Here is a 14,489-nt window from a genome sequence, read left to right on the forward strand (position 1 = left end):
TGGGATGATAACACCACCTCTACCTAACTGGTCTGGTGGGGGATGATAACACCACCTCTATCTAACTGGTCTGGTGGGGGATGATAACACCACCTCTACCTAACTGGTCTAGTGTAGTGTGGGATGATAACACCACCTCTATCTAACTGGTCTGGTGTAGTGTGGGATGATAACACCACTTCTATCTAACTGGTCTAGTGTAGTGGGGGATGATAACACCACCTCTATCTAACTGGTCGAGTGTGGGATGATAACACCACCTATATCTAACTGGTCTAGTGTGGGATGATAACACCACCTCTATCTGACTGGTCTAGTGTGGGATGATAACACCACCTCTATCTAACTGGTCTAGTGGGGGATGATAACACCGCCTCTATCTAACTGGTCTGGTGTAGTGGGGGGATGATAACACCACCTCTATCTAACTGGTCTAGTGTGGGATGATAACACCACCTCTACCTAACTGGTCTAGTGTAGTGTGGGATGATAACACCACCTCTATCTAACTGGTCTAGTGTGATGTGGGATGATAACACCACCTCTATCTAACTGGTCTAGTGGGAGATGATATCACCACCTCTACCTAACTGGTGTAGTGTGGGATGATAACACCACCTCTATCTAACTGGTCTAGTGTAGTGTGGGATGATAACACCACCTCTATCTAACTGGTCTAGTGTAGTGGGGGGATGATAACACCACCTCTACCTAACTGGTCTAGTGTAGTGGGGGATGATAACACCACCTCTACCTAACTGGTCTAGTGTGGGATGATAGCACCACCTCTATCTAACTGGTCTAGTGTAGTGTGGGATGATAACACCACCTCTATCTAACTGGTCTAGTGGGGGATGATAACACCACCTCTATCAAACTGGTCTAGTGCAGTGGGGGATGATAACACCACCTCTATCGAATTGGTCTAGTGTAGTGGGGGATGATAACACCACCTCTATCAAACTGGTCTAGTGTAGTGGGGGATGATAACACCACCTCTATCGAACTGGTCTAGTGTAGTGGGGGATGATAACACCACCTCTATCTAACTGGTTGAGTGTAATGGGGGATGATAACACCACCTCTACCTAACTGGTCTAGTGTAGTGTGGGATGATAACACCACCTCTATCTAACTGGTCTAGTGTAGTGTGTGTGGTGGGGTGTTTAGCCACTAGTGCAGAAGGAAAGTGTGACTCTCTATATATTAATTCTCTTTTCACTCCATTCGTTGTTGAATCATTACATAGAATGATTAATGCAACTTGATCTGGGACTTCCAGGTGGGGGTGTTGTGTGTTTAGTCCCCGTCGTGATACACTTGGGTTCGCTCAGCCCTCAGGCTCCCTGTCTGGGGCTGGTTCTGCACATCTGGTTTCAAGTGTGTGTGTGTGTGTGTGTGTGTGTGTGTGTGTGTGTGTGTGTGTGTGTGTGTGTGTGTGTGTGTGTGTGTGTGTGTGTGTGTGTGTGTTGTGTGTGTGTGTTTGTGTGTGTGTGTTGTGTGTGTGTGTGTGTGTGTGTGTGTGTGTGTGTGTGTGTGTGTGTGTGTGTGTGTGTGTGTGTGTGTGTGTGTGTGTGTGTGTGTGTGTGTGTGTGTGTGTGTGTGTGTGTCTGTGCGAGCGTGTACATGTGTGTGAATGAGTCATTGCCAGATAAGGTGTCGGTCTGGACTATGTTACTTCATAGGAATTTTATTATACCCTGTATCGTCATGTTGAAGGTTGTCCTCAGAAATCCAGAAATTCAAATCCCTGGGTTTTCTGAGATAGCATTCTGCCGGAGTCTGCCCATGTCAACAGTAGTGGACTGTTTAGGTCAGAGGGTGCTATTTGGGATACACATCTAGTCAGGTGGGAGTCAGATGAAGGAGAGAATGAGGGAGGAATGGAGGGGGGGGGGGTGGAGGGAGGAATGGAGGGGGAGAGGTTTGGGCTACAGGGGGTCAGTCACAATGGTTCTTTATTTCTTTCTTCCTTCCCTCTCTTTCCAAAAAGTCATGGTCTTTTTTTTGTTTCAGCTTCATGCGGAATGTCCCCTCTCTCTCCCTCCCCCCTCCTTCCCGCCCTCTCTCTCTCTCCTTCCCACCCTTACACTCTCTCCCTCTCCCCCAATCCCCCCTTCCTCCCTCTCCCTCTCTCCTGTCCCTGGTTCTTGTCATAGTGATGGTGTGGTCTCTGTGGTGGCAGCCATTGTTGCTGTTTGTGCTAAGGCGAAAATCCATCCGATTACTCCTCTGTTGTCTTATGTAAACAGAGAAGAGAGCGGGAGAGAGAAAGAGAGAATATTTGGGCTCTGAGGAGAGATAGGCGTGCGACCATGCAGTTAAATCTAAGGTATGAGTCCAAGAGTGTGTTTGCTTGTGTGTGCGTGCGTGAGTACGTGTGCTTCATATGATGCATTGGAAAATGGCTATAGTATCATACTATGGTCCCTGCGTCTAAGCCTGCGTCATCACCGGTACGTGTGTACTACGCTGCTAGGCTATAACCTTCAGCCCAAATGGCACCCTATTCCCTATTTAGGGCACTTCTTTTCACCAGGGCCCGTAGGGAATAGGATAGGATGCAGACATAAAAACATGAACTACCTAGCTACCTAATCCTATTCAAACATTGACCTGAGCCTAATGTTGTTCATGTATTTTCCACCATTTAATGGACTAGTGGTTTAAACAGCAGATTAGTGCATCAGGCATATTGTCCACACCTCAAATGGCACCCTATTCCCTACGCCGTGTACTACTTTTGACCAGAGCCCTACTCGCCATGGTCATAAATAATGCACCGTTTGGGACTCAGAGATCATATCTGGTTTGGGATGACTGGAGATGTAATGGGTGCCTATCCTTCAATGAAATATATGATTTCATATCTCTCCGATGACAGGGTTTGAGTAATGGCCCAAAATCTTTGAGGAATATCAGCCGTGTGTCTGTCTGCGTCCCAAGTAGCACCCTAGTCCCCTGTATACCCTGGTCAGAAGTAGTGCCCTTTGAAGGGAATAGGGTGTCATTTGGAACACTCGTGCTGTCTCTGGAGCTCACATTCATATCACAGACGGTTTATATCAGGACAGACTGTTGGCTTGAAGGAGGAGAGGAAGAGAAGGAAGGAGAGCGAGAGAGAGAGGGAAGGGTAGAACCAGGAGGCCATATGCTGTGTCACCACAGATCAAAGAGTGTCGACATTGGAGAATCAGAGCGGCAGATGGACTCTCAGTCACACACATAAAAACACATGCACGCATACACACACACACACACACACCACCTGGCCGTTGATCACATGAGCTGGAGTATAGTGTGTGTGTGTGTGTGTTTAACCCTATAACCTTAATTCCACCTGTGCTTGGCTGCTCACTCACCCAACCGTCCCTTAGACACAGAGTCCTTAGTGCCAGAGCTGCTGGACTGAGACAGAGAGAGACAGAGATTGAGGGAGGAATGGAGAGAGAGATGAAGGAGATAGAAGGGGGGTGGAGAGAGAGGAGAAAGAGGAGGAGAGAGAAGGGGGGTGGAGAGAGAGGAGAAAGAGGAGGAGAGAGAAGGGGGGTGGAGAGTGAGGAGAGAGAGGGGAAAGAGGAGGAGAGAGAAGGGGGGTGGAGAGAGAGGAGAAAGAGGAGGAGAGAGAAGGGGGGGTGGAGAGAGAGGAGAAAGAGGAGGAGAGAGAAGGGGGGTGGAGAGAGAGGAGAAAGAGGAGGAGAGAGAAGGGGGGAGGAGAGAGAGGGGAAAGAGGAGGAGAGAGAAGGGGGGTGGAGAGAGAGGAGAAAGAGGAGAAGAGAGAAGGGGGGTGGAGAGAGAGGAGAAAGAGGAGGAGAGAGAAGGGGTGGAGAGAGAGGAGAAAGAGGAGGAGAGAGAAGGGGGGTGGAGAGAGAGGAGAAAGAGGAGGAGAGAGAAGGGGGGTTGAGAGAGAGGAGAAAGAGGAGGAGAGAGAAGGGGGGTGGAGAGAGGAGAGAGAGAGGAGGAGAGAGAAGGGGTTGGAGAGAGAGGAGAGAGGGGGGAATGAGGAGGAGAGAGAAGGGGGGTGGAGAGAGGGGAGAAAGAGGAGGAGAGAGAGGAGAAAGAGGAGGAGAGAGAAGGGGTGGAGAGAGAGGAGAGAGAGGAGGAGAGAGAAGGGGGGTGGAGAGAGAGGAGAGAGAAGGGGTGGAGAGAGGGGAGAAGGTGGAGGAGAGAAAAGGGGGGTGGAGAGAGGGGAGAAAGAGGAGGAGAGAGGAGAGAGGGGAGAAAGAGGAGGAGAGAGGAGAGAGGGGAGAAAGAGGAGGAGAGGAGGAGAGAGGGGAGAAAGAGGAGGAGAGAGGAGAGAAAGAGGAGGAGAGAGGAGAGAGGGAGAAAGAGGAGGAGAGAGGAGAGAGGGGGAAAGAGGAGGAGAGAGGAGAGAGGGGAGAAAGAGGAGGAGAGAGGAGAGAGGGGAGAAAGAGGAGGAGAGAGGAGAGAGGGGAGAAAAGAGGAGGAGAGAGGAGAGAGGGGAGAAAGAGGAGGAGAGAGGAGAGAGGGGAGAAAGAGGAGGAGAGAGGAGAGAGGGGAGAAAGAGGAGGAGAGAGGAGAGAGGGGAGAAAGAGGAGGAGAGAGGAGAGAGGGGAGAAGAGGAGAGAGAGAGAGGAGAAGAGGAGGAGAGAGAGAGGGGAGAAAGAGGAGGAGAGAGGAGAGAGGGGAGAAAGAGGAGGAGAGAGGAGAGAGGGGAGAAAGAGGAGGAGAGAGGGGAGAAAGAGGAGGAGAGAGGGGAGAAAGAGGAGGAGAGAGCGAGTCTCCAGGCAGTTTTTATTTTTGTATTTTTTTTTATTTCACCTTTATTTAACCAGGTCGGCTAGTTGAGAACAAATTCTCATTTACAACTGCAACCTGGCCAAGATAAAGCAAAGCAGTTCGACAGATAAAACGACACAGAGTTACACATGGAGTAAAACAAACATACAGTCAATAATACAGTATAAACAAGTCTATATACAATGTGAGCAAATGAGGTGAGATAAGGGAGGTAAAGGCAAAAAAAGGCCATGGTGGCGAAGTAAATACAATATAGCAAGTAAAACACTGGAATGGTTGATTTGCAATGGAAAAATGTGCAAAGTAGAGATAGAAATAATGGGGTGCAAAGGAGCACAATAAATAAATATATACAGTAGGGGGAGAGGTAGTTGTTTGGGCTAAATTATAGATGGGCTCTGTACAGGTGCAGTAATCTGTGAGCTGCTCTGACAGCTGGTACTTAAAGCTAGTGAGGGAGATAAGTGTTTCCAGTTTCAGAGATTTTTGTATTTCGTTCCAGTCATTGGCAGCAGAGAACTGGAAGGAGAGGCGGCCAAAGGAATAATTGGTTTTGGGGGTGACCAGAGAGATATACCTGCTGGAGCGCGTGCTACAGGTGGGTGCTGCTATGGTGACCAGCGAGCTGAGATAAGGGGGGACTTTACCTAGCAGGGTCTTGTAGATGACCTGGAGCCAGTGGGTTTGGCGACGAGTATGAAGCGAGGGCCAGCCAACGAGAGTGTACAGGTCGCAGTGGTGGGCAGTACACTGTATATGGGGCTTTGGTGACAAAACAGATGGCACTGTGATAGACTAAATCTAATTTATTGAGTAGAGTGTTGGAGGCTATTTTGTAAATGACATCGCCGAAGTCGAGGATCGGTAGGATGGACAGTTTTACAAGGGTATGTTTGGCAACATGAGTGAAGGATGCTTTTTTGTGAAATAGGAAGCCAATTCTAGATTTAACTTTGGATTGGAGATGTTTGATGTGAGTCTGGAAAGAGAGTTTACAGTCTAAGCAGTAAGGGTCACCACATCCGAAAACAGAGTGAAAAGAGAGAGAGAGAAACAGGGATATAAGAGAGAAACAGTGATATAAGTGAGAGAGAAACAGGGATATAAGAGAGAAACAGGGATATAAGTGAGAAACAGGGATTTAAGTGAGAGAGAAACAGGGATAAGTGAGAGAGAGAAACAGGGATATAAGTGAGAGAGAAAACAGGGATATAAGAGAGAAACAGGGATATAAGTGAGTGAGAAACAGGGATATAAGTGAGAGAGAGAAACAGGGATTTAAGTGAGAGAGAAAAACAGGGATATAAGTGAGAGAGATACAGGGATTTAAGTGAGAGAGAGAAACAGGGATTTAAGTGAGAGAGAGAAACATGGATTTAAGTGAGAGAGAGAAACAGGGATTTAAGTGAGAGAGAGAAACATGGATTTAAGTGAGAGAGAGAGAAACAGGGCTTTAAGTGAGAGAGAGAAACAGGGATTTAAGTGAGAGAGATACAGGGATTTAAGTGAGAGAAAGAAACAGGGATTTAAGTGAGAGAGAGAAACAGGGATATAAGTGAGAGAGAGAAACAGGTATATAAGTGAGAGAGAGAAACAGGGATTTAAGTGAGAGAGAGAAACAGGGATATAAGTGAGAGAGACAAACAGGGATTTAAGTGAGAGAGAGAAACAGGGATTTAAGTGAGAGAGAGAAACAGGTGGAAAGAGAAGAAACTTGGTCATAACAAACATGGACATTGTTCTATTGACACACTGTGTGCAACTCAAGACGTGATTTTTGTATTCTATTTTTTTATGCACTTACTTTCAAGTGAAACTCAGTCATCTTGTTGTTCATTGAGCTGAGAGAAGGCTGAGAGGGCGGTGTTGTGTTCCTTTGTCTCTGCTCTGCTATTCTACTTCCTTTCTTTTGGTTCTTCTTTTACCTCACACTTGGCAGCTTGTGGTTTAATGTTTTTTAAAGGTGTCCTTCCACTTACAGTTTCCTACCTACACCTTCAAAATGGACAGTTCATTTCCGCCATTTTGGGTCCAAACAACTCAGTTGGCAATTATTTGAATGCTGTTTGTCTTCATTCTCAGTAACCTTAACAACAGATGCCCTGTTGTGCTATTCTGACTGACAGGTCAGCTTTTTATGATGTTATTCAGTTGGTCTGTTGGTAGTCAAGTTTGACATGCTTTCTGGTTTGGACCACATCCACACACACAGGCTCGCGCATGGACACACACACACGCAGACATACACACTGTGGCCTCTGTTTTGGGCTGTGGACTGGACTGGGGACGATTATGGTGGCTGTGTCTTTGTCAGTTAAATTGCCTGTCTGACTAGCTACTTTGTCTAGTGTACTCTCTATCCTCTCTATACACACACACACACACATTCACACACACACACACACACACACACACACACACACACACACACACACACACACACACACACACACACACACACACACACACACACACAGACTGTCCTCTCTATCCTCTGTTTGGCCTTGAAGGCTCTCCATTGTACACAGAAGCCATTTCTCAGTCACTCTCTGCCTGAGTCTCAACCACTCTGAACCAGTTTGGGTCTTTCTGGGCCCAGAAGCAAGGAGATGGATCTATATAGACATACTGTACACCACACATGCCCACGAACCCATACACACCCACACACAGAAATACACACACACACACACACACACACACACACACACACACACACACACACACACACACACACACACACACACACACACACACACACACACACACACACACACACACACACACACACACACACACACACACACACACACACACACACACACACACACACACACACCTTTCTTTGTTTTTTCCCTGTCTTCTATTTATATGATGTCCTTTCTTTCCTTCCTTCTCCTTCCTTCCTTCCTTCCTTCCTTCCTTCCTTCCTTCCTTCCTTACTTACTTACTTACTTCCTTCCTTTCTCTTTGCATAAGATGGTCAAAGATGTCAAATAATAAAATAGATGTTTCTGTTTTTTTCGCTGAATTACAGATCAGATGGTTGGTTTCTGTCTGTGAATCAATGAAACACTTGATTCATGTTACTGGGGCATGTGGTTTGTTTTGTATGGCTGTTACAGTTATACTGTGTTTGTTTGTTTTGGTGATGGTATAGAAGTTAGCGATGGCTAGGCTAATTTGGCTAGCCATTGTTGCCTTGATAATGGTATAGAAGTTAGCGATGGCTAGGCTAATTTGGCTAGCCATTGTTGCCTTGATAATGGTATAGAAATTAGCAATGGCTAGGCTAATTTGGCTAGCCAAATTACAGGGAGATGTGTACAGGGAGATGGATTAAGGCAGGGATTCAATCAGAAACCACGCTGTAGTACGATGGACATTTAAAAGTCATTTCTGATTGAGCCGACGACTGGAATGCTGCCTTTACGGTAGCATTGCCTTTAAAACATTAAGAGCTGCATTGTCTACTAGCATGATGGGATGGAATCCCCTGTCACCTGCTTTACAGCCATGCTGTGATGTGATGTCACACAGGAACCACTAGGTGGCATACGCTCCCTCTGTGAACAGAAGCTCTAGTGAGAGACACACACACACACACACACACACCACACACACACACACACACACACACACACACACACACACACACACACACACATAGACAGACAGGGAATACTTTCTTTACAGAAGCTCAATTGTTGTCCCATCAACTGCTTGTCTAATCCCCACTGACTGGTTTAGAAAGAGGGAGGGATGTTGCCTATACAAACACACACACACACACACACACACACACACAATCACAAGTGTATGTGCACACACACACAAACACACTTGATCTGTCCAGTTCCGTCCATCTTGCCCTTGAGAGAGTCAAGGCCAAACCCTACTGGGGGACAAGAGATAGGGGTGGAGCCACACACACGCACACAAACACACTCTCTCACACACACTGTTCCGCCACCCTGGCACCAGACCGCCATGCTGATGCCACCCGATCCCTACTGGGTCCCAGGAGGACTCTAGTGTGTGTGTGTGTGTGTGTGTGTGTGTGTGTGTGTGTGTGTGTGTGTGTGTGTGTGTGTGTGTGTGTGTGTGTGTGTGTGTGTGTGAGTGTGTGTGTGAGTGTGAGTGTGAGTGTGAGTGTGTGTGTGTGTGTGTGTGTGTGTGTGTGTGTGTGTGTGTGTGTGTGTGTGTGTGTGTGTGTGTGTGTGTGTGTTTGCCAGATTCGACTAATCACACACATCCCGTCTGGGTTGTCAGATTTCAGGCTTTTATCTTTGCTGGTCTGCCTTTTCTGTCTTTTAATATAAGGTCACCGATTGGCTGTAACTACTCTGTGGTGGGACAAGGTGCTTCTGAATGGCTGTAACTACTCTGTGGTGGGACAAGGTGCTTCTGAATGGCTGTAACTACTCTGTGGTGGGACAAGGTGCTTCTGAATGGCGGTAACTACTCTGTGGTGGGACAAGGTGCTTCTGATTGGCTGTAACTACTCTGTGGTGGGACATGGTGCTTCTGATTGGCTGTAACTACTCTGTGGTGGGACAAGGTGCTTCTGATTGGCTGTAACTACTCTGTGGTGGGACATGGTGCTTCTGAATGGCTGTAACTACTCTGTGGTGGGACAAGGTGCTTCTGATTGGCTGTAACTACTCTGTGGTGGGAAAAGTTTAGCTTCTGATTGTTGGAATGGATTGTTAGTTTAAATGATTTAAGGCATCCAAGCTAATGAAATGATCCTAATGAGAAACCAATGTTACATGTGGGTATTTAAACTGTATTCCCAGTCTACTCCTAAAGCGGTGGAATTTGCCCTCCGCCCCACACACACACATCCTTGAGGGACAAAGAAAGATGATGACATGTTGTACAGTAACCACATCTACATCCCCTTGCACTGAGTTCATTTCTGTTTTTATATCAGTTTGGGGATTTCTTCAGATTTATATCTAGTTTATTATTATGTGTTCTGTTTGTCGTTTTATTAATCATGGAAGAGGGTTGGATGTTCCTGTCATCTGAACAGCCTCTCAGTGACACTGGCTGTGTGTGTGTGTGTGTGTGTGTGTGTGTGTGTGCGCGTGGCGTTCAGTGGCTCGGTGTTCTGCTAAACCAATCGTCATCAGTCCAAGCAGCCTGTGTGTACTGTGTCTGTTAACTGTGTTCAGGGTTGTGTTCATTAGGCACAAAACGTATGAAAACTGACTGAAACAGGGAGGGAAATCTTGGACCTGGTCCAATCAGAAACTTTTATTTTCATTCTCCGTTACTCAATGTTTTCAAACATTTCCTGTTGAGGATCGTAATGAACATGACCCAGACCTCCCTCTGCTCAGCAGCTTAACAGGGTGAAAAGAAGATGGAATGAAGAATAGAAAATATCTTCATTTTTAAAAAGTGATATTTTTCTTCTCCTCCGTGGGGTCTTATTACAAAGAGGAGTGTACATTTCTAAGTTAATTTTTGAAAAATAAAACGTTTGTTCTTCTGTAAATGAATGGCTGTATGTTAACCTTGAACTAAAAGTAATGAATTCTATGACAAAGAAATATAATAAATTAATTTAACATTTTTATCACTTTATGTCTCTTAATGGCTGTATGTTGTTGCATTTTTACAGTACTTTGCATCGGCCTAGTCAGAAGGTCATATATTCACGCTCTGGGCTAATGTTTCCACTAGGTACATATCCAGGATCAGCTTCCTCTCCCCCAACCCTGCCCTTAACCATTAGTGGGGGAAATTCAAAACTGACCCAAGATCAGCATCTAGGTGCCACTTCACCCTACTCCTACATTCATATATGTTCATGTATTTCACTAGAGGGCAGTGATGGAACAAAGATCATATGATATGACGTTGTTGCAGCAGTGGCCATGCTAACCGGTCATGGCTAGAAGGGATGCAGCTTTTGTCAAATAAACGTCAGACTTGACGTTTCGCAGCAGGTTAGCAGGTTAGCAGAACATTTGACATTCATTTGACAAAAATCGGAACCCTTCTACCCGTGACCACACTAACCCTGGTGCTGGAAAGCTGCAGGTGGTGCAAGCTATTGTTCCAGCCCAGCACTAACAAGCCTGATTCAAATAATCAACTTATCAGGATCTTCGGTGTGGACCATGATTAGTTGAATCAGGTGTGTTAGAGCTGAGCTGGAACAAAATCCTGCACAGCCAGTAGCTCCGCTGTCAATCATGTCAAATACTGCTGTTGAAATGTCTGTGGGTAAATATTTCTACACGAAACTGGAAAACCTGACAAACACATGTTAGATCAGTCAACTCCAATCAGATGTGCAGGGCTTTGTTCCAGCCCAGCTCTAACACACATCTGATTGAAGCTGACCCGTTGACTGACCTAGTTAGAGCAGGGCTGTGTGGTATTGCTGTTAAAGAGTTGGGTAACCAAATATGTTGGTGTGACAGTTTGGACCACAACACTTTTGTAAAGGACTTTCAGCGGTAAGGAGTTGCTATATAACTGTCCCTGGCTTCAGGACTGTGTCCGGTAAGGTTTGGCACTGTGGACAAAGGCAGGGAACCAGGCTAGACCAGGAGTTGCTATATAACTGTCCCTGGCTTCAGGACTGTGTCCGGTAAGGTTTGGCACTGTGGACAAAGGCAGGGAACCAGGCTAGACCAGGAGTTGCTATATAACTGTCCCTGGCTTCAGGACTGTGTCCGGTAAGGTTTGGCACTGTGGACAAAGGCAGGGAACCAGGCTAGACCAGGAGTTGCTATATAACTGTCCCTGGCTTCAGGACTGTGTCCGGTAAGGTTTGGCACTGTGGACAAAGGCAGGGAACCAGGCTAGACCAGGAGTTGCTATATAACTGTCCCTGGCTTCAGGACTGTGTCCGGTAAGGTTTGGCACTATGGACAAAGGCAGGGAACCAGGCTAGACCAGGAGTTGCTATATAACTGTCCCTGGCTTCAGGACTGTGTCCGGTAAGGTTTGGCACTGTGGACAAAGGCAGGGAACCAGGCTAGACCAGGAGTTGCTATATAACTGTCCCTGGCTTCAAATCAAATCAAATTTATTTATATAGCCCTTCGTACATCAGCTGATATCTCAAAGTGCTGTACAGAAACCCAGCCTAAAACCCCAAACAGCAAGCAATGCAGGTGTAGAAGCACGGTGGCTAGGAAAAACTCCCTAGAAAGGCCAATACCTAGGAAGAAACCTAGAGAGGAACCAGGCTATGTGGGGTGGCCAGTCCTCTTCTGGCTGTGCCGGGTGGAGATTATAACAGAACATGGCCAAGATGTTCAAATGTTCATAAATGACCAGCATGGTCGAATAATAATAAGGCAGAACAGTTGAAACTGGAGCAGCAGCACAGTCAGGTGGAAGTTGAAACTGGAGCAGCAGCATGGCCAGGTGGACTGGGGACAGCAAGGAGTCATCATGTCAGGTAGTCCTGGGGCATGGTCCTAGGGCTCAGGTCAGTTGAAACTGGAACAGCAGAATGGCCAGGTGGACTGGGGACAGCAAGGAGTCATCATGTCAGGTAGTCCTGGGGCATGGTCCTAGGGCTCAGGTCCTCCGAGAGAGAGAAAGAAAGAGAGAAGGAGAGAATTAGAGCACACTTAGATTCACACAGGACACCGAATAGGACAGGAGAAGTACTCCAGATATAACAAACTGACCCCAGCCCCCCGACACATAAACTACTGCAGCATAAATACTGGAGGCTGAGACAGGAGGGGTCAGGAGACACTGTGGCCCCATCCGAGGACACCCCCGGACAGAGCCAAACAGGAAGGATATAACCCCACCCACTTTGCCAAAGCACAGCCCCCACACCACTAGAGGGATATCTTCAACCACCAACTTACCATCCTGAGACAAGGCTGAGTATAGCCCACAAAGATCTCCGCCACGGCACAACCCAAGGGGGGGCGCCAACCCAGACAGGATGACCACAACAGTGAATCAACCCACTCAGGTGACGCACCCCCTCCAGGGACGGCATGAGAGAGCCCCAGCAAGCCAGTGACTAGAGGCAGAGACTTAGAGGTGACTTAGAGGCAGAGAATCCCAGTGGAAAGAGGGGAACCGGCCAGGCAGAGACAGCAAGGGCGGTTCGTTGCTCCAGAGCCTTTCCGTTCACCTTCCCACTCCTGGGCCAGACTACACTCAATCATATGACCCACTGAAGAGATGAGTCTTCAGTAAAGACTTAAAGGTTGAGACCGAGTTTGCGTCTCTGACATGGGTAGGCAGACCGTTCCATAAAAATGGAGCTCTATAGGAGAAAGCCCTGCCTCCAGCTGTTTGCTTAGAAATTCTAGGGACAATTAGGAGGCCTGCGTCTTGTGACCGTAGCGTACGTGTAGGTATGTACGGCAGGACCAAATCAGAGAGATAGGTAGGAGCAAGCCCATGTAATGCTTTGTAGGTTAGCAGTAAAACCTTGAAATCAGCCCTTGCTTTGACAGGAAGCCAGTGTGGAGAGGCTAGCACTGGAGTAATATGATATTTTTTTTTGGGTTCTAGTCAGGATTCTAGCAGCCGTATTTAGCACTAACTGAAGTTTATTTAGTGCTTTATCCAGGTAGCCGGAAAATAGAGCATTGCAGTAGTCTAACCTAGAAGTGACAAAAGCATGGATTAATTTTTCTGCATCATTTTTGGACAGAAAGTTTCTGATTTTTGCAATGTTACGTGGATGGAAAATAGCTGTCCTCGAAATGGTCTTGATATGTTCTTCAAACGAGAGATCAGGGTCCAGAGTAATGCCGAGGTCCTTCACAGTTTTATTTGAGACGACTGTCCAACCATTAAGATTAATTGTCAGATTCAACAGAAGATCTCTTTGTTTCTTGGGACCTAGAACAAGCATCTCTGTTTTGTCCGAGTTTAATAGTAGAAAGTTTGCAGCCATCCACTTCCTTATGTCTGAAACACATGCTTCTAGCGAGGGCAATTTTGGGGCTTCACCATGTTTCATTGAAATGTACAGCTGTGTGTCATCCGCATAGCAGTGAAAGTTTACATTATGTTTTCGAATAACATCCCCAAGAGGTAAAATATATAGTGAAAACAATAGTGGTCCTAAAACGGAACCTTGAGGAACACCGAAATGTACAGTTGATTTGTCAGAGGACAAACCATTCACAGAGACAAACTGATATCTTTCCGACAGATAAGATCTAAACCAGGCCAGAACATGTCCGTGTAGACCAATTTGGGTTTCCAATCTCTCCAAAAGAATGTGGAGATCGATGGTATCAAAAGCAGCACTAAGGTCTAGGAGCACGAGGACAGATGCAGAGCCTCGGTCCGATGCCATTAAAATTTCATTTACCACCTTCACAAGTGCCGTCTCAGTGCTATGATGGGGTCTAAAACCAGACTGAAGCATTTCATATACATTGTTTGTCTTCAGGAAGGCAGTGAGTTGCTGCGCAACAGCCTTCTCTAAAAGATTCGATATAGGCCGATAGTTTTTTATATTTTCTGGGTCAAGGTTTGGCTTTTTCAAGAGAGGCTTTATTACTGCCACTTTTAGTGAGTTTGGTACACATCCAGTGGATAGAGAGCCGTTTATTATGTTCAACATAGGAGGGCCAAGCACAGGAAGCAGCTCTTTCAGTAGTTTAGTTGGAATAGGGTCCAGTATGCAGCTTGAAGGTTTAGAGGCCATGATTATTTTCATCATTGTGTCAAGAGATATAGTACTAAAACACTTGAGCGTCTCTCTTGATCCT

Source organism: Oncorhynchus kisutch, unplaced genomic scaffold (genome assembly GCF_002021735.2).
Source record: "Oncorhynchus kisutch isolate 150728-3 unplaced genomic scaffold, Okis_V2 scaffold1047, whole genome shotgun sequence".
In the NCBI taxonomy this organism is placed as follows: domain Eukaryota; kingdom Metazoa; phylum Chordata; class Actinopteri; order Salmoniformes; family Salmonidae; genus Oncorhynchus; species Oncorhynchus kisutch.